Raw genomic sequence first — 21,786 nt, forward strand, 5'->3', positions numbered from 1 at the left:
TCTAGGGGTTGGTATGGTTAGACCTTACTTGTGTGAAGTGCCTTGAGGCAGCTTTGTTGTGATTTGGTGCTATGTAAATTAAATAAATTGAAATTGAACGGATTTGGCACCACTTGATGTTGTATAGTGTAGTGGTAGAATTACTGCCTTTGGAACACCAGAATGGGGGTTCAAACCCCGGCCAGGACATGCATCGACTCCCCAGGCAAGAACCTCCATATTACTTCCCCAGTGTACCTTGAAACATGAGCCATACCATCTCGGATGTCACATGGGTTAACAAGGTCCACTTCAGTTGTAGAGGAACCAGGTCACACTGATAGGGAATGGGCTACTGGAACAAGACATACATGGACAAGTACTGTCAACATGGAACTGATAGAGTGCTACTATGACAGCAGACGCAATGCAACACATGTGGGAGCTAAGGATGAGCATAAGAGGGAGGAGTGGGAGGAAGACAGAGGTCGGGAATGAGAGGAACAAGAGTAGCCAGTAAACCAGTATTGATCGGTATGTCTGGTATTTATATCTATACAGTGGTCCCTCGTTTATCGCGGGAGTTACGTTCTAAAAATAACCCGCGATAAGCGAAATCCGCAAAGTACTCAGCGCTATTTTTTGCAATTATTATAGATGTTTTAAGGCTGTAAAACCCCTCACTACACACTTTATACACTTTTCTCAAACAGCATTAACATTTTCTTACTTTTCTCTCCTGTGTAAACACTCTCTTTTTTTCTTCTGGGCGAGAAGATTATAAACAGACACACGCAGAACACAATGCGCGTGCTCTCCCTTCACTCACTGTCTCCGGAGGTACGGATGCGGGACCCGCAAAGAATCCAAGTCCTCTCTCGATGGTCACGGAGCTCTGCGGCTTTGGTCAACATCCGCATCAAAACAGCGAGCGTAGTCTCTGGACCTGTTGCCAGATTTGGCGCAGCTCCGCACAGCAGACAGGAGGGCGGTGTGAGTGGCCCGCTGCTGCGTTTACCGAGCCCGCAGAAAGCGCATCGGAGGCAGTGAGAGCAATCGTGGTGATGCCGACCGGTGCCACGACTGGCCCGCCTGATAAGGCCGCAGAACACAATGCGCTGTTCAAAAAAAAAAAAGCATGCAAAATTGCACTAAAAAAATCAGCGAAACTGCGAGGCCGTGAAAGGTGAACCGCGTTATACCAAGGGACCACTGTATTTGCACACTGGGATTTTTTTGTCACGTTTGATACTCTATGTGCTTCTTACCCTGTGTGCTGCTATACAATGCTGCTGGAACCTCAATTTCCCTGAGGGACTTTTCCCAAGGGATTAATAAAGTTGGAGCTAAACATATCTAATCTAATCTAAGACCAGTGAAGGTTGGTCTTAGATTAGATTAAATAGAACTTTGTGTGTGTGTGTGTATACATATATATATATATATATATTCTTAATCATTCATGCAATCAATTGAATTTGTCTCACCTGGACTCTGTTCTTGTGTGAGCAAACAGGCGCGATAACAACCTACAGCGACATATGACTCATAGATCATCTTGAAGGTTACTTTTGTGGTATTTCTAGCCGTTGTAGTGATCCTGGCTGCCCACACGTGTTCAAACTGTACAGATTGAAAAAAAATTGCTGTCCTTGTGCAATAATTAATTTTGTCTGTCTCTGTGCATTGTGTTATTGAGACCAGTCCGTTTAAATAAGGTCTTATTGTACGACGCGCTTTTATCCGACGTCTCTGCAGGACTTGTGCTTTTAACTTCACATAAATCATAAGCATTTGCCTTTTCTGCCTCTTTTTTTCCGGCTCGTCTCTTCTGATCCATTTATGTTGTAAAAGCATTTTACTTTGACCATATCTCTTAAGAAGATAAGCTCAGCACAGCCCTGAGTGCAACCTTAATTCTGCAGAGAAGACAGTCCTGTCAGTTCTGAGTACCACCAAATCTCAAAGTGAACAGTTCAGGGTTTGTTTTTTTTTCGCTCTCCTTCATTTAAATGATTAAGTCACCTGAAGAAGATATGCCGGAGTAATTTGTTCTTTCATTGAAAGCTGAAATAGGTGGTTATTGAACGGTCATATTGGCGTTGCTGTAGTGGTACGGCTACGGTCTTAAAAAAAAATGCATTGACAAGGTCACTGTCATCCACTTTGTCCACGCTGGATTTTGATTTATAGCAACCAACTATAACATCTTTACCACAGGTTACCAAAATCCCAAGTACAGAACAACCAACAACCTTCCGATTTGTGTTTATAGCATGATTTACAAAGACTGGGTCGAATTGACGATTTTGAATATTTTGCTGATTTTTGAACATACCATTTCAATTTGATGGCCATTCATATTTGTTTCAACTGGAATGTACTGACAAAGAGCACCAGGAGTACACCGTCTTCCTGCAACAACTCGACTCCCACGAGATTTCAGTGTGAGACTACTGGATTTATTCTAAACCTATATATTAGGGTGTGTATTATGCATGAGAACTAAACACTGCCCCACTACTGTAATGGTTTTGCAGAGGACTCCAACGCAGAGACCCACAGCGATGGGGGTAAAAGCTGGTTTATTGTCCCGCAGGAAAAATAAAAAAAATAGCACCATTCTCAAAACAGTAGGCTAACAGACTTGGTCTTCCTGCAGGAGCAGCAGAAGGTTATCCAAAAACAGGCAGAATCAAGGATTACAAGCAAATACTCAAGAATTTGAAATGGAACCAAAGGGTCTAGAACAGGCAAAAACACTGGAAAACGTACTGGCAAATAGAATAGTGCAGCAGATAACTGAAACAATCCTGCAAATGATGATAAAAGCATCAAATTTGGCACAAATACTCCTTAGAATCACTCTTTTGAAATAACCGATTAGCCACCTGAATTTTCAATAGGTAGCCAAGTCGGGGTCAGTTAAAGAATTACACAGGGGTCAAAATTAAAAGATGCACTAATCATATTGAAAACTATATCAGCCCCAACCAGTCCCAGCAGAAGACTGCCCCTCCCTGAGCCTGGTTCTGCTGGATGTTTCTTCCTGTTAAAAGGGAGTTTTTCCTTCCCACTGTAGCCAAGTGCTTGCTCACAGGGGGTCGTTTTGACCGTTGGGGTTTTACATAATTATTGTATGGCCTTGCCTTACAATATAAAGCGCCTTGGGGCAACTGTTTGTTGTGATTTGGCGCTATATAAAAAAAAATTGATTGATTGATTGATTGATATGCCATTGAGGACTTCTTGTCTCTCCAGAGCCCTGTTTGTCTTCTACTCCTTGTAGCCACACTATTTCACTGGGCTCCCTCTCACACACACATACTCCATCTTGCCCCTACTAACTTTCATTCCCCTCACCTTTCCAGGCTAGTCTAAACCTAGTCTCTAATGTCAGTACAGGTCACAAACATCATAGTCCATGGAGTCCACCTCCACCTTGAAGGAATCTGTCATTCTTACCACACATCTCACTGCTGTGTCACTATCTTTGTACATATCCTGCACCACCCACACATACTTCTCTGCGACTCTAGATTTCCTAATACAATACCATAACTCTACTCTTGGCACCCTGTCATAAGCTTTGTCTAAGTCTACAAACACAATGCAACTCCTTCTGGACTTTTCTACACTTGTGCATCAGCACTCATGCCCATTGAAGTCTGCTCCAGTCACCACTCCTTCATGCTTGGGCACACTCTCCACCACCTCATCTAACTCACTCTAGAAATCTTCTTTCTGCTTCATCTTGCACCCTACCTGTGGGGCATATGCACTGATGATATTCATCATCGCCCCTTCAATTTCCAACTTCACACTCATCACCCTGTCGGACACTTGCTTAACCTCCAACACCTCCAAATTAACTGCTGAAGGGTGGAAGTCCTGACTCACACTTCCACCATTCGGCAGTTAATTTTTGCTTTGTGTTTTACTTTTATAATTTTGGAATGTTAGTCAACAAGACTGTGAAATGTTAAACTTTACAGATGAATCAATAAATTTATTAATTTATCCTGTTTATAATCCTTATGTTCTTTTGCAATATAAAACATACATTTTAAATGTATTTTCCTAATTTTCTATAAGTAATGTGCAATCTAAGAATTTAGCAATAAATAAATGCTTTTTATTTACAAAAGTCCTAGTTTTATACAAAATTCCAATTAGTTAAAATACTTTTTTTATGCTCAAGATTTCCGACCCAGTTTAAAATATCTTACCACTCCTCAAAATTCTGTTTTGATTCTTCCCACTGTGTATCTTATACAATGTGGATTAATTGTTCAATATTTTGTTCCACTAATATTTTTTTTTTTTTAAAAGGGGTCCTGATATGTCATTTCATTTTGGGTTCCTCCTTTTGTACTAGAGGAGGGGATTTCAATATTGATGAACAGAACAATCATTTGATTAAACGGAGGACAAGTCTCAATGTGGGAAATATGGTTTTATTTTAAGAGAAGCTATCACAGTGACAGGCATCTTTGTCATACTTATATTCCTTTATGGAATTTGTGAATTCAGTCAGTGATATATGAGGTAATAATGCAATGTTCCGGAGTTCTTTTTTTTTCTTTTCTACAGACCCTGTTTACAGGCTGAAAAGGCAATTTTGTTGCATGTCAAATTCAATGATTTTCACTGCAGTTGTTGACAACCATTTGACTAAATACATATCACAAAAAAATGCCAATTGCCCACAAGGTGTAGAAATATGAGCAAGAAGATAAATTAACAAAAGTTGCAGAATGATTGTGGGGTTTTTTTGTTTGGTTTTTTTTTTTTTTTTTTTTTTCTTTCATGCAACATTTTCCAGACAGACTTGATAAGAAACTCTTTGGAAAGCTGTGAAAGTCACAATTCTCAGGTACAAACATGAGAAGAATCTATTCAAACATGCACAATTCGCAAAGCTGCAATAAATCACCATAAACCTTTCATCTCTGTGTATAAGCCTCAATGTCTGAGTGTTTGTTCAATTTCAGAGCACCGCTTGAATTATGAAGTGATGCTGCTGATAAAAATTTAAAAAGAGTCCTCACTGATGCCTACTGTATTTTCTGCATCATAGGTTGTACCTTTCTTTCTGTATGATCACTTCTTTAATTTGGGGTTTTTGTGCATTGTTGTTGTGCACTTTCATTACTGTTATTTATTATTTGAGTTTATTCAGAACTTTGATTCCAGGGTAGGCCCAGTAATAATAATAATTTTAAAGAAGCCATTTTTGCATGTATGTATGTGTATGTATGTATGTACAGTGAGGAAAATAAGTATTTCAACACCCTGCGGGAACACCCTGCAAGTTCTCCCACTTAGAAATCATGGAGGGGTCTGAAATTTTCATCTTAGGTGCATGTCCACTGTGAGAGACATAATCTAAAAAAAAATCCAGAAATCACTGGATGATTTTTTTAAAATAATTTATTTGTATGTTACTGCTGCAAATAAGTATTTGACCCCCTACCAACCAGCAAGAATTCTGGCTCTCACAGACCTGTTAATTTTTCTTTAAGAAGCCCTCTTATTCTGCACTCTTTACTTGTATTAATTGCACCTGTTTGAACTTGTTACCTGTATAAAAGACACCTGTTCATACACTCAGTCAATCACACTCCAACCTGTCCACTATAGCCAAGACCAAAGAGCTGTCTAAGGACACCAGGGACAAAACTGTAGACCTGCACAAGGCTGGGATGGACTACAGGACAACAGGCAAGCAGCTTGATAGAAGACAACAACTGTTATGATTATTTATTAGAAAGTGGAAGAAACACAAGATGACTGTCAATCTCCCTCGGTCTGGGATTCCATGCAAGATCTCACTTTGTGGGGTAAGGTTGATTCTGAGAAAGCTCAGAACTACACAGGAGGACCTGGTCAATGACCTGAAGAGAGCTGGGACCACAGTCACAAAGATTACATTAGTAACACATATGCTGTCATGGTTTAAAATCCTGCAGGGCAGCAAGGTCCCCCTGCTCAAGCCAGCACATGCCCAGGCCCGTTTGAAGTTCACCAGTGACCATCTGGATGATCCAGAGGAGGCATGGGAGGAGGTCATGTGGTCAGATGAGACCAGAATAGAGCTGTTTGGAATCAGCTCCACTTACCATGTTTAGAGGATGAGAACAACCCCAAGAAAACCATCCCAACCGTGAAGCATGGGGGTGGAAACATCATACTCTGGGGGTGCGCTTCTGCAGAGGGGACAGGACGACTGCACCGTATTGAAGGAAGGATGGATGGGGTCATGTATTGCAAGATTTTGGCAAACAACCATCTTCCCTCAGTAAGAGCATTGAAGATGGGTCATGGCTGGGTCTTCTAGCATGACAATGACCCCAAACACACAGCGAGAGCAACTAAGGAGGGGCTCCGTAAGAAGCATTTCAAGGTCCTGGAGTGGCCTGGCCAGTCTCCAGACCTGAACTCAATAGAAAATCTTTGGAGGGAGCTGAAACTCCAAACTTGAAAGATCTAGAGAAGATCTGTATGGAGAAGTGGACCAAAATCCCTGCTGCAGTGTGTGCAAACCTGGTGAAAAACTACAGGAAATGTTTGACCTCTGTAATTGCAAACAAAGGCTACTATACCAAATATTAACTTTGATTTTCACAGGTGTTCAAATACTTATTTGCAGCAGTAACATACAAATAAATTATTAAAAAAAATCATACATTGTGATTTCCAGAATTTTTATTTTTTTTTTAAGATTATGTCTCTGACAGTGGACATACACCTAAGATGAAAATTTCAGACCCCTCCATGATTTCTAAGTGGGAGAACTCGCAAAACCGCAGGGTGTTCAAATACTTATTTTCCTCACTATATATATATATATATATATATATATATATATATATACACACACACACCTACACATAGTCACACAAGTCACACCAGCATATAAACTGCAGAACTTCTCAAAGTAGTTAGAAAATGAAATGCAACGCTAAAATACCCTTGGCCATATAAACATTGTCTTCTTTATCATTTCCAGTTGTTAAATTGGTATCTGTGTGTGTGTCAATCAATCAAACAATCATAAACAATATTTATGTTTTAATGACATTTGCAGGAGCGCGTGCATGTGCACATACATGAGCTTTTGACAAGAACAGAAGTTAACTTTGAGTTAGCGGATGTTAACGTGCAGGCTGATGTCTGCAGAATATATTGTAAATTACTCCAGAGGTGTTATCAGGCTCCAAAAACAGCATTTTCAGTTTTAGAAGTGTTTATTTCTCACTAGCTTTTGCATAACATATGACAAAGAGGTTATATGTCCACACAAATGAAACAGAATTTGCAGCTAGCTAGACTAGCCTGTGACGTCACCACGCTAACATCCGCAAAATTTCTTGTAAATCACTCCAGATGTGTTAGCAGGTTCCATAAACAGCGTTTTCAGTTTTAGAAGTGTTTATTTCTTGCTAGCTTTTATATAATATATGACAAAGAGGTTATATTTACACACAAATGAAATGGAGTTTGCAGCTAGCTAGACTAGCCTGTGATGTCACCACGCTAACATCCACAAAATGTCTTGTAAATCACTCCAGAGGTATTATCATGTTCCAAAAACAGCGTTTTCAGTTTTAGAAGTGTGTATTTCTCACTAGATTTTACATAATATATGACAACGAGGTTATATTTACATACAAACAAAACAGAGTTTGCAGCTAGCTAGACAAGCCTGTGATGTCACCACGCTAACATCCGCAAAATGTCTTGTAAATCACTCCAGAGGTATTAGCAGGTTCCAAAAACAGCGTTTTCAGTTTTAGAAGTGTGTATTTCTCACTAGCTTTTACATAATATATGACAAAGAGGCTATATGTACACACACATGAAACGGAATTTGCAGCTAGCTAGACTAGCCTGTGATGTCACCACGCTAACATCCGCAAAATGTCTTGTAAATCACTCCAGAGGTGTTATCAGGTTCCAAACACAGCGTTTTCAGTTTTAGAAGTGTGTATTTCTCGCTAGCTTTTACATAATGTATGACCCGATGGCCATATTTGATGGCCTCAGGTAAAAATGGAAAAAAAACTGTGACTTATACTCTAGAAAATATAATAGCATCTATCAATAAGTACAAATTCAGTATTATTTTATTTATTTATGCCTTTACTTATTTACAGCATGTTAAAATGTTTGAAATTTGTTCCTGAGTGCTGGAGTCACATTTTATAAATGCATCATATGAGTGAAATCCTTTTCCCACACATTGCCGAACAGGAAATATCCCAACGGGTCAATCGTAGCAGAACTCTAAATAAACTTGACCTGCATTTTTCCAAACCTTAAAATTGCATATTTGAATTATTAATGCATTCTTGCATTTGAAATTTCTTAAAACATAATTTCTGTAAAGAAGATTTAGATCTGACATCCACTGGAGCGAACCTCTACGATTGATGCTTGGTGGAAATAAACCACCAAGAAACTGGTTCTCATGCAAGAACCAGCTGTGTGAACAGATTTGGTCATAAATGGCTCATACAAGTGATTTTGGATGATTTCTCGTATTTGCAGATTTTCCCATAATTTCAGGTTTTTTTCATAGGAACAAACAAAATCCACATCCTTGGTATGAGTTATGTAAATTGAGTATTTTATTACTTTGAAACAGGTTTAATTTGAAAAGCGGACATAAATTACACACCATTTTAATTGGAACAGTAATTCTAAATTTAATTCAGATAGCCGTGTGTAGTAAACCCACAACATAGAAATATGCAGGTATCACAAGCTCAGTCTAGGCATTCCAGTCCAGACGAGGTCATTAAATCACCCCATCTCAGGAGAAGCGTAGGATGGATGGATGGATGTCCGATCCTGGGTGGAAGACAATGGTTCCAAATGGGCAATTGAAGGTGTCACACAACTGACCGCAAATTAATATGAACATCTCACATTGCAAACCGACTTATGACGTATTTGTTCATTCATCTTTTTGATGGAGACTTGTACCCTTGACCCTCTGCCGTGGCAGACAGTGATACCTTTGAAGTGGCGAGACACTTTTCGAATAATTTTCCTGTCAAACCATTACTTTTTTATTTCAATGACCAAGTCCAACACTCAGTGGGGTGAAACGGCTTTAACGGCGCTTGTTATTTTTTTCCCATTTGCTGACTCTAGCAAGTTCCTTAATTACATTTTTCTACACCATTGACAGTCAGACCTTATTTTATGTGTTTATTTCTCTGATTGTTTGTCTTTGTTGTCCTAATTCCAGTGTTCTGATTGGGCATCTCTGACATACGTAGGCAGGCCGCATACCCATATTGAGTATTTTAGGGGCATTATTTATGCTAATTCCCCATCTTTACAAATGTGTGTTGATTTGGACATGGTTTACATGCATACTTTTGCAATTTTCTGGATTTATAAGTTTTTCCTGAATCCAGTGGTGGGCACAATTCCACTAATCCACTAACTGTTATTTAGCAAAGCTAACTTTTTCATTAGCAGATTAGCTTTCAGCTAGCTTTGAAAACCTTCAGTGGACCAATTAGCTTACACTAACTTTCAGTCTGCTAATTTTTTTTTTTTTTTTTTGCTGATAAATTGAGTAAATTTTAATGGTCAAAAATGTTTGTAAACCCAAGTCATACATGTTAGTTCCTGTCTGTTGTGTGTCTGCAACAGTTAGGCCGGTGTTCTGTTGAGATGAGCTCCCGTAGCGTAAATCGGCGTGTTGAGCGTAGCTTCTCCGTCAAGATGGGCTTTCCGTGATCCAGCCACGGTGTTTTTCTTTACAAACAGCGTGTTCATACATATCATATAATATCATACATACACTTTTTTAAAGTGAAAAGACACTTATTGCTGTATTTTTATGTAAAGACAAAACTTATGTGGGTTTTCTTCAGTGGGGAAGCTCAAAGCGACGGGTGAAGTGTAGATTTTACCTCACCCGTCACATTGAATGCAACACTGCCGAGCCATTTGTGAGTCCTCTAACAGTTTAGAAATATAATACTGAGATAAATTATGACTATTATTACTGCGATTTAATACTTTTTATAAAGACGATGACTGTGTTTGGGATTTTATTTTTTATTTGTTTATTTTTTTGTGCATTTGTTTTGTGTTTGTGAATGCAATATGGGTGAGCCGTAGCTCTGTTAACGGTTTATAAATATATAATATAGAGATAAACTGTGACTTCTAATACTGCGATTTACTGCTTTTGATAAAGATTATGACAATGGTTGGGGTTTTATTTTCATACATTTGTTTTGTGTTTGTGATCCTGAGAATGCGCGGGTTATGTAACTTTACCTTTGAATTTACCCAACAGCCCTTGCAGTGCTTAAACTTGAAACTGGCTTATCAGTAGCCAACAGTGTAATCAAATGTGGTCGCGACAGAGTCAGTACTAAAAGTTAGTGGTTAGCGGTAACTTACGCTAAATGTTTTTTGAGCGGTTTATCGGTTTAGCGTGGTAAAAGTTAACTTTTCAGTTAGCGGATTAATGGTTATCGAAGCTAACTTTTCGGTTAGCTGTGCCCACCACTGCTTGAATCTGACATTGCGTACTTGTACAAGTTCTTTGTGTGAAAAAAGTTAAAAAAAAATTGAGAGTTCGTGAAACTATTCCTTCAAGAAGCCCAGTGTTTAAATAACTTTTTAAAGTGAACTTTATCCTTTAAATGGTAAATCAGTGGGCAGCCAAGCACCCTATGACCCCCTTGCCTTAGGTTATATGCCACCTCTGGTGGGCAGCTGGAATTGCGACTTGGTACGCATCAAGTTTCAAGCTTTTAATGAGAGACTGCGGGTGAATTTTGTCCATGGATCACTGAAATAATTTAATAATATTGACATTTTTAGGACATCTATTACTGATATGCTTTGGGAGAAATGTAATGATGTTAATTATGTCTAAAAGTACAGTTTTGTGTTCGTTCTCATCCCCAAGGCAGTAAATCCAGACATTTTGTCAGAGCCTTGGGTATCATATATTCATAGTGAAGATAACAAATACTTCTTAATATATATACTTCTTAATATGGAACAAGATGCAATCCAGTAAAATTCGTTGTTTCATGTAGACATTAATATTCCACGATACATTTGAATAAGCCAAAAGTACAGTTAATTACCTTTTTATATATATATATATATATATATATATATATATATATATATATATATATATATACACAAGGTTGGGTAGGATTACTTTGAAATGTAATCCAAAAGTAATCAGATTACAAGTAATCCAAATGTATGTACATACATACATGTAATCCACATGTATTCTTTCAAAATAATCCTACCCATATATATATATATATATATATATATATATATATATATATATATATATATATATATATATATATATATATATGAGAAATCAGGGATCACCTGAAATTTGGTCGCTGCTTCCGTTCATCTTTTGTTCGACCACTGGGGGCAGCAACACAGAGTGGCCACTGGTGGGCACAGCTAACTTTTTGTATTGACTCGGTACGCTGTCGGCTGCTGATTAGCCATTTTTGAGTTTAAGTGTCACAAGGCCTGCTGGGTAAATTTAAAGGTGATCGCAAACACAAAACGAACACACTAAAAATAAACAAATTAAAAAATAAGGCCCTAAACAGTTATCATCTTTATCAAAAGCAGTAAATCACAGTATTAGAAGTCACACTTTATCTCTGTATTTCTTCTTCTTTGTCTTTCGGCTGTTCCCGTTAGGGGTCGCCACAGCAGATCAATCGTTTCCATCTCACCCTGTCCTGTGTATCTTCCTCTGTCACACCAACCACCTGCATGTCCTCTCTCAGCACATCCATGAACCTCCTCTTTGGTCTCCCTCTTCTCCTCCTGTCTGGTGGCTCCATCCTCAGCATCCTTCTCCCTATATACCCTGGGTCCCTCCTCTGCACATGTCCAAACCGTTAATGGAGCTATGGCTCACCCATGTTCACAAACACAGAACAAATACATGAAAAATAAATTTTAAAAAACCTGACTTTTGAGCTGCTTACATACCGTTTTTGTCCACAATGTAACTTCTTGTCTTCTTTCCTGCGCTTGTGTGCTTTGACCTATGAACCAGAGGTGTTAACTAGCTCTCTGCATTCATAAACAGGAACTAACATGTATGATTTTAGGGTTTACCAATGTTTTTGACCGTAAAAGTTTCCTCACTTTGTCAGCAATAAAAATGTTAGTGGACTGAAAGTTATCGGAACTACATTTTGGGGACGGTAACTGGTCCGCTGATGGTTTTCAAAGTTAGCTGAAAAGCTAATCCGCTAACGAAAATTTAGCTTTGCTAATTAGCAGTTAGCAGATTAGTTGAACTTCTGATTGTCATCCAGTTTTATCACCTTGTAGTATCTTTATCAATTTTTCTATTAGTTGCGTTTTTTGCCACCCTCGAGATGTCTTATGTTCTGTCGGTATTCAGTTCTTGATTTCTGTCAGTGTTATTTTTATTTTGTGTATGTATTCATTTTGTGATGTTTGTTCATGTCTGGGTCCCCCGTGTTCCACCCCTGCATCCTCACCTGTCAGTCTTGTTGTGTTTGTCTGTTTCACACACACGTTTGAGTTTGAATTCTGGATTTTTTTGTTTGTTTGTTTGCTTTTGTTATTATTAGTTCAGTTATTTAATCTCTCCGCACTCTTTCTCCCAAGTGAGTCTTAAGTTTCGCCTCTCGTTTGTCCCACACCTGATTTTAATTTCACCTGTTTTATTTAAGCACTTCCTTGTTTGTCAGTCTGCCAGTTCATTTGTCTACTCTGGTTTTCGTTTGCTCCTTGACAAGTCCTCTAAGTATGTTACGAGACTGTGTTTGTAGAACCATGTTATGTTTAAGTGACATTTTGGTTTGTCTTTAGGATTGTGTTTTTTGTTGCTCTGTGGATTTTTGTGGGAAGTTAGTCACATTCACATTTCAGGCTGTTGTTGGATTTTGTGGGGATATTTTGGGAACAAAATAAATCACCTTTTGTTTTTGGCACCATATCTTTTGTAGAGTTTCTGCCTGCAGAACTGGGTTGAACCTGACTGTGTAGAAGCTCTAACAGTATGCCTAACATTAACAGTAATTAATGTTAGGGTGACCAAACGTCCTGTTTTCCCAGGACGTGCCTTGTTTTTCACGTCCTGGGTTTTTTTTTTTTTTTAAGTGATGACAAAATGTCCTTGTTTTCGATTATCAAAATATGGTCACTCTATAATATGTTGGCATATTTTTACTCCTGCAGGAGACCATTTCCTTCACCAGTCACCAAGCACACCCCTTGACACTACTACGTACCTCCTACGACGAGCCCATAGTCTCCGACATTTTGACAATAAGTGCTTTCTTGCCTGACCACTGGCACAATACCAACTACCAGCCAATATATGTAATTTATATTCCACAGGCCCCACCAATCAGAAGTGAAATAGAGTTTAATAGGGTGCACTTTGGTGGACATTAAATATACCAATACTGATGCCAAGGGCACTGACAAGACATCAGACTTTAGCGCTGAATGTGACTTGACTAAAACCAATTTTTCTTCCATGTTGCTGCACACTGGCGTCATCTTGACCCACTCTGAAAGACCGTTTCGTGGTTCTACCTTTAAAGTCCTATGTAGCCACGGGGGTGTGTGTAACAAGCCCAGACTTGAAACAAACCTTCATGCTGTTAGCTTAGCATAGTATGGCATGTTTCTGTTCACGGGGAGATCAAATATTGTCAAAGAAAGGAATTACCTGGACTTCCAGTGTACCAAGATGTCTGCATTTCCTCACATTTAATAGAAGCATTAGCCTCTTCAGTTCAGAGGGGAGGTGATGGTCTAGTGGTTAAGCGTTGGGCTTGAGTCCAGAGGATCCTTGGTTCAAACCCATGCCTGACTGTAAAATCACTAACCTTAATCCCCTAGTGGCTCCTGGTGTGTAGTGAGCACCTTGTATGGCAGCACCCTGACATCAGGGTGAATGTGAGTCATTATTATAAAGTGCTTTGAGCGTCTGATGCAGATGGAAAAGCGGTATATAAATGCAGTCCATTTACCATTTCGTTCTATTCTTAAATTTAGTTATTAATGACTTAACCTCCTGAGAGCCTGCGTCCACTTACGGGGACATAATTTTCTTGGAAAAACTACTATCTGTTTAAGCTCAGGTCTTAAGAGGATAATTATAATTACAAAGCTTTTAGAATTGTTTTCCACACACCATATATATGTTAAGTTGGGACTGTAGACTACCACGGCGACGTGCAAAGGTTTGTGCCAACTGTAAAGAGGGCCAGAGTGGTGTAAGAGGTTTGAGAGCCTCCGGTGGCTCCTGTGTGTCTCACTTAATGATGCCGATGACATTTGAAGAGTGCGATCTGTCAGACCTGGAGGAGGAAGCAAATGAAAAGATCACTTTTTTCAGACCTATTAAGCTCCGGAGAAGTGTCACACCAAAAAGTGAAACAAGATACGGGCCGCTAGTCAGCCTTCACAGAGGTTTTTCACACAGAGAATTGCACACTCAGTGTTGTTTGACTTTGTGGCGTCCATAAGAACAGTGGCTCAAAAGATGTGTGTGATGCAGCCTGAGGGGGCGCCTGTGAGCTCATGTTGATGAGGACAAATGATAGTTTTCTGTGACAGTGTGTGTGTGCACAAAGATGGAAACGGTGAAGTGCTGCGGAATTTTACCCCAAAAAGGGAAAAATGCAAAATAAGGTGCTTCATTTTTATTAAATGTTCATATCTGGCGACATGAACAAATTGCACTGTTTTGTAGAACATTCTGTGAAATTACATTTTGATGCTATATAAAAATAAATGATCTCAATAAATATTAAGATATGAGATTAGATAGAACTTTATTAATCCCTTGGGAAGACTCCCTCAGGGAAAATGAGGTTCCAGCAGCATTGTATATAAGCACACAGGGTATCAAAGGTGAAAATAATAATAAAAAAAACCTAGCAAATATAAATTCCAGAAATACTGCTCACTACTGGTTTACTGGCTACTGCTGTTCCTCTCCTTCCCGTGCTCTGTCTTCCTGTTACTACTCCTCCCCCAAGATATGGAAATTATCTAATTTTCCTTTGTCTATTTTTGGGGAAAGTTAACAAATTACCAATGCAGAACTAAAATTATATGTTCCGTAATACAAAATTAAGTAGCAACATTTCAGAACCCCGGATTATAAACTGTAATATTCAATTTAAGAAGTCAAATAATGTGTGCAAAAAAGGCTAAGACAATGCATGGAAAAATCTTTTAAGTATGCACAAAAATCTAAATGTAAAATATAATAAATTATTGGAGCTATATGTGTTTAAAACGTTTTAGGGTTTGGTATTCATAAAATGAATAAGTTGTGCTGTCTTCTAGAGCATTCTATTAAATTACATTTTGTTTCCATATAAAAACAAATTATCTCAATAAATATGAAAAGTATCTAATTTTGTCATGTCTATTTTTGAGGGGGAAAAATCCAGTGCAGCACTAACTACACATGTGCTGTAATATAACATTAAGTAGCAACATTTCAAAAAATCTGGATTATGAATTGTAATATTAAATTTGAGGAGTCAAATAATGTGCACAAAATGCATGAAAAAGCATTTTAAATATCATGTGCAAAAATAAATTAATCCAGTTATGTGTTTTAAAAAAAAAAACAAAAAACAAAAAACGTTTTGGTAGATTTATTCAACAAAAAAAAAAATTCTCTGCAGGTACAGAAGGAATTTTACTAAATTTTAAAAATGTTTGCTTTATATTTAACAGATTAATGATGTAAGCAAAATTACCAGCAGTTTTGAGATTAAAGTCACATAAATGTACCTTTTGTGTATAAATCAGTACCCAGATCTCAGCAAAGTGTTGACTAGCTTGAACAAAAAAAGAATAATTGCACATTTTATTACATTTCCAATAAAACATACATAAACTAACAATAATAATGAATGCAAATGTAGCTATAGCAAGGAGAAATTATTTTTAATGGGGTTACCTTATTACACTCAACAAAAAACGCATAAACGCACTTTTGGTTTTGCTCCCATTTTGTATGAGATGAACTCAAAGATCTAAAACTTTTTCCACATACACAATATCACCATTTCCCTCAAATATTGTTCACAAACCAGTCTAAATCTGTGATAGTGAGCACTTCTCCTTTGCTGAGATAATCCATCCCACCTCACAGGTGTGCCATATCAAGATGCTGATTAGACACCATGATTAGTGCACAGGTGTGCCTTAGACTGCCCACAGTAAAAGGCCACTCTGAAAGGTGCAGTTTTATCACACAGCACAATGCCACAGATGTCGCAAGATTTGAGGGAGCGTGCAATTGGCATGCTGACAGCAGGAATGTCAACCAGAGCTGTTGCTCATGTATTGAATGTTCATTTCTCTACCATAAGCCGTCTCCAAAGGCGTTTCAGAGAATTTGGCAGTACATCCAACCAGCCTCACAACCGCAGACCACGTGTAACCACACCAGCCCAGGACCTCCACATCCAGCATGTTCACCTCCAAGATCGTCTGAGACCAGCCACTCGGACAGCTGCTGAAACAATCGGTTTGCATAACCAAAGAATTTCTGCACAAACTGTCAGAAACCGTCTCAGGGAAGCTCATCTGCATGCTCGTCGTCCTCATCGGGGTCTCGACCTGACTCCAGTTTGTTGTCGTAACCGACTTGAGTGGTCAAATACTCACATTCGCTGGCGTTTGGCACGTTGGAGAGGTGTACTCTTCATGGATGAATCCCGGTTCACACTGTTCAGGGCAGATGGCAGACAGCGTGTGTGGCATCGTGTGGGTGAGCAGTTTTCTGATGTCAATGTTGTGGATCGAGTGGCCCATGGTGGCGGTGGGGTTATGGTATGGGCAGGCATCTGTTATGGACGAAGAACACAGGTGCATTTTATTGATGGCATTTTGAATGCACAGAGATACCGTGATGAGATCATGAGGTCCATTGTTGTGCCATACATCCAAGAACATCACCTCATGTTGCAGCAGGATAATGCACAGCCCCATGTTGCAAGGATCTGTACACAATTCTTGGAAGCTGAAAATGTCCCAGTTCTTGCATGGCCAAAGTTTTAGATCTTTGAGTTCATCTCGTACAAAATGGGAGCAAAACCAAAAGTGTTGTTTATATTTTTGTTGAGTGTAGAAAAAAATCTTGACTTATGTTGCACTTATTGTCGGTAAAATTTCATTATCAATAAAGATCAAAACTTGTTTGTTGTTTTGATTGCATAACTACTGACATTTTAATAATTGTATTAAATCTTTCAAAAGAGATTTAATGCCATTAAATTCTCCAGGTGCTACCGAAAAATAATGAACTGTAAATTGTTTGTAAAATGAAATGCATTCATCTTTATCAACAAAGGTCGATTAAGCGATTGCCATTTGAGACGGCACAAAATTTGTGTACAGAAGCTCGTTTTTATGCAAGAAGTGCTTGTTGATGACATTTAGTTAATTTGAATGACATTTTGTTCTGTCAGTAAGTTACACTTTTTAAAAGAGCGGAAAGGCCGCCTAATTTGTTAAAAAATATATGCGATTGTACAGTTTTGTCCAAATGAAAAGATAACTGTCAACACAAATGGCCACCCACGTGTAGCATCTATGACCTCAGTTGTTGTTGCTGCACAAACCAGAAGATGTTGCAATGATTGACTCAGTCTGTGGGGACTCTGGTTTGCAAAACCACCCAAAGTTGTTGATCTGGAGGGCATTACAGGTGTTTCCACCAAGAATGAGTGGCACAAAGAAGTTTGAAATAGTAGGCCCTGAGGTGCCCTTTGATGCTGTTGCAGTTCAAGACCCAAGGTGGTTCTGTAGTTGGTAGCTGTGGCACCAGCAGGTTTTCAGGTCTGACCTGATTTGATGAAGCACTCCAGTTATTATTGTTATTGAGAGATGATATGATCTATAATCCTTTGACATTGTCATCATATTGCCAGAGACAGTGCTTGTAAACGGGAAAGGCAGGCAACTGCTTGGGGCCCCAGGCCAGTAGAGGGTCCTCAAGAGCTGACAAACTTTAACCGTATACGACGGCTAAGACCAAGCTTTACTACATTATAAATAACTTTTGAATGATATGACATACAACCCCTGGCAAAAATTATGGAATCACCGGCCTCGGAGGATGTTCATTCAGTTTAATTTTGTAGAAAAAAAGCAGATCACAGACATGACACAAAACTAGTCATTTCAAATGGCAACTTTCTGGCTTTAAGAAACACTATAAGAAATCAGGAAAAAAAAATTGTGGCAGTCAGTAACGGTTACTTTTTTAGACCAAGCAGAGGGAAAAAAATATGGAATCACTCAATTCTGAGGAAAAAAATTATGGAATCATGAAAGAAAAAAAAAAACGCACCAACACATCACTAGTATTTTGTTGCACCACCTCTGGCTTTTATAACAGCTTACAGTCTCTGAGGCATGGACTTAATGAGTGACAAACAGTACTCTTCATCAATCTGGCTCCAACTTTCTCTGATTGCTGTTGCCAGATCAGCTTTGCAGGTTGAAGCCTTGTCATGCACCATTTTCTTCAACTTCCACCAAAGATTTTCAATTGGATTAAGATCCGGACTATTTGCAGGCCATGACATTGACTCTATGTGTCTTTTTGCAAGGAATGTTTTCACAGTTTTTGCTCTATGGCAAGATGCATTATCATCTTGAAAAATGATTTTATCATCCCCAAACATCCTTTCAATTGATGGGATAAGAAAAGTGTCCAAAATATCAACGTAAACTTGTGCATTTATTGATGATGTAATGACAGCCATCTCCCCAGTGCCTTTACCTGACATGCAGTCCCATATCATCAATGACTGTGGAAGTTTACATGTTCTCTTCAGGCAGTCATCTTTATAAATCTCATTGGAACTGCACCAAACAAAAGTTCCAGCATCATCACCTTGCCCAATGCAGATTCGAGATTCATCACTGATTGACTTTCATCCAGACATCCACAGTCCACGATTGCTTTTCCTTAGCCCATTGTAACCTTGTTTTTTCTGATTAGGTGTTAATGATGGCTTTCGTTTAGCTTTTCTGTATGTAAATCCTGTAAATCCCATTTCCTTTAGGCGGTTTCTTACAGTTCGGTCACAGACGTTGACTCCAGTTTCCTCCCATTCGTTCCTCATTTGTTTTGTTGTGCATTTTTGATTTTTGAGACATATTGCTTTAAGTTTTCTGTCTTGACGCTTTGATGTCTTCTTTGGTCTACCACTATGTTTGCCTTTAACAACCTTCCCATGTTGATTGTATTTGGTCCAGAGTTTAGACACAGCTGACTGTGAACAACCAACATCTTTTGCAACATTGCGTGATGATTTACCCTCTTAAGAATTTGATAATCCTCTCCTTTGTTTCAATTGACATCTCTCGTGTTGGAGCCATGATTCATGTCAGTCCACTTGGTGCAACAGCTCTCCAAGGTGCGATCACTCCTTTTTAGATGCAGACTAATGAGCAGATCTGATTTGATGCAGGTGTTAGTTTTGGGGATGAAAATTTACAGGGTGATTCCATAATTTATTCCTCAGAATTGAGTGAGTCCATATATTTTTTTTTTCCCCTCTGCTTGGTCTAAAAAGTAACCGTTACTGACTGCCAAAATTATTTTTCCTGATTTCTTATAGTGTTTCTTAAAGCCAGAAAGTTGCCATTTGAAATGACTTTAGTTTTGTGTCATGTCTGTGATCTGCTTTTTTTTCTACAAAATTAAACAACTGAATGAACATCCTCCGAGGCCAGTGATTCCATAATTATTGCCAGGGTTTGTAGAAACTTACTCTTTTTTTTTTTGCTGAAAAGTTAACTCAGCGGATGTTCGAGCCAGCCATCGTCCATCTTTGTACTCCTCATAGACGCTGTGTGATGACGTGCGCAATGTGAGTGTCCAATCAGAATTGGTTCATCGTCACATGGTTTTCCAAAATCCAATCATAGGTCAGATTTACTTCACGTGAATAGCCAAAGATCGTTTTCAGGAGTGATATGTTACTAGTTGGCCCGTTTGATTAGCTCCAAAGAGTACATACTATTAGTACATACTCAGTGCGCCATGCGTCATTACACACAGCAATCAGTGAAAGCAGGAGCAGAGGGAGAGCCTCTGACAATCTCACGTGCTCAGACAGAGTGTGTAACTATCAGGATTGCTCCACTAGTTTGCATGTGAATGTTACTGGATAACTCTGTTGCTTTCTCTGCATAAAGCACAGTTTACCATATCAATGGACAACAAAACGCATAGACCATTTTGTATATATTGTTCAAAATGTGCATTTGTGTTTATTGTTTGAACTGTTTTGTTGTACAGACTTTCACACAAGACCTCAAATTACTTTTATAAAGTGTCAAAACAGTTGTTATAGTTTGCTGTGTTTTGAATAAATGTGTGTGGAAAATTATTTTTCACTTTATTTTTCCTTGCTTATTTTGATTGTAAACCTTTATTCCACTTATAAAACACAACAATAACATTCTAAAAGCACAGGTTGTTCTGAAAAAAAGAGAGATAAAACTTGATTCTGGGATGCAGGGAGAGTTGTTAACAGCAATAATAAAACATTTATGCCAGGCGAGTGAACTGTTCAAAAAATGCCCTCAGACCCCAGAGGGTTATACTACAGTGAGAGCCACCTATCATTTCACTGGTATAGATAAAGGGTTGACATTGACTCATAAGGCCACCCTACATAAATAAAAAATTTACACTTTTTTCTTAAAAGGAGAGTTTTTTTTAATTTACTTTTACTGTTTTGATACTGTTACTGGAGCATTTAATGGGCCCGAAGTGGTGGCATAGTGGTTAGTGGGCGACCACATTTCTTTTTGTAATGTTGTGCCATCCAGCGTAAAACTTGTGCCAAATCAACATGAAGGTCGACCTTGGATCTGCTGTGAAAAAACAAGGGAGCAGCCAAAGGGTCTTACTTACTTACTGGAGCCTTTAATGGTTAATATTCCAAAAATAATCTGTGAATACCTAGCTCCTAAAAAAGACAAAAAAATAGAAAATCTTCTTAAAATTATTGGGCATTCATGCATCACATTCTTCCACAACACTAGGTGGCAACAATAAGTTCAGCCATTCCTAATAACATACAAAAGGAGTGAAAATCACTGACGTACAAGTTACACTCAAAGTGCTGAATGATGCTTCTTTATTTTGACATCTCAATCACTTAGTTACCAACAGTAACTTTAACAAGCTCACCACAGCACCAGCATAAAACATTCTTAAATTACTGAAAAAATAACCTTTTTTTATGATTACATTTCTCTGAGACTGGAGGGGCCCCCTGTGAATTTGTTTTACCTTGGACCTCAACAGACTCTAGAATTGCCCTTGTATATTGCACAGGGGCATGCTCACTTCTGTGCTAAAATGTATTCTATTTTAAATAATGATTATACAACTTACGAGGTATCTTATAAAACTAACCGGCAGTTTTATAAAAAAAAAACTATATGGATTTGATTGACATGCGATTACACCAATCATGCTTGAACCCTCGTGCGCATGCGTGAGTTTTTTCACGCGTGTCGGTGACGTCATTTCCCTGTGGGCAGGCCTTGAGTGAGATGTGGTCCCGCCCTCTCGGCTGAATTCCTTTGTTTCACACGCTGCTCCAGACGGCGCGTGTTGCTTTATCAAACTTTTTTCTGGACCTGTGAGGAATATCCGAGTGGACACTATTCGAGAAATTCAGCTGGTTTTCGGTGAAAAGTTTAACAGCTGAGAGATTATGGGGT

At 38.6% G+C, this 21,786-nt stretch overlaps 1 long non-coding RNA gene across 1 annotated transcript; it reads right to left on the minus strand.

The window, feature by feature from the left end:
- Positions 1-3,638: 3,638 nt before the first annotated feature.
- Positions 3,639-21,459, minus strand: LOC117503410. The gene is made up of 3 exons (XR_004558558.1): positions 21,448-21,459; positions 9,158-9,163; positions 3,639-3,840 (listed from the first exon to the last, which is right to left on the minus strand). It is a non-coding gene; the product is annotated as an uncharacterized LOC117503410 (long non-coding RNA).
- Between the last annotated feature and the right edge of the window lie 327 nt (positions 21,460-21,786).

Source organism: Thalassophryne amazonica, chromosome 21 (assembly GCF_902500255.1).
Source record: "Thalassophryne amazonica chromosome 21, fThaAma1.1, whole genome shotgun sequence".
Classification (NCBI taxonomy): Eukaryota; Metazoa; Chordata; class Actinopteri; order Batrachoidiformes; family Batrachoididae; genus Thalassophryne; species Thalassophryne amazonica.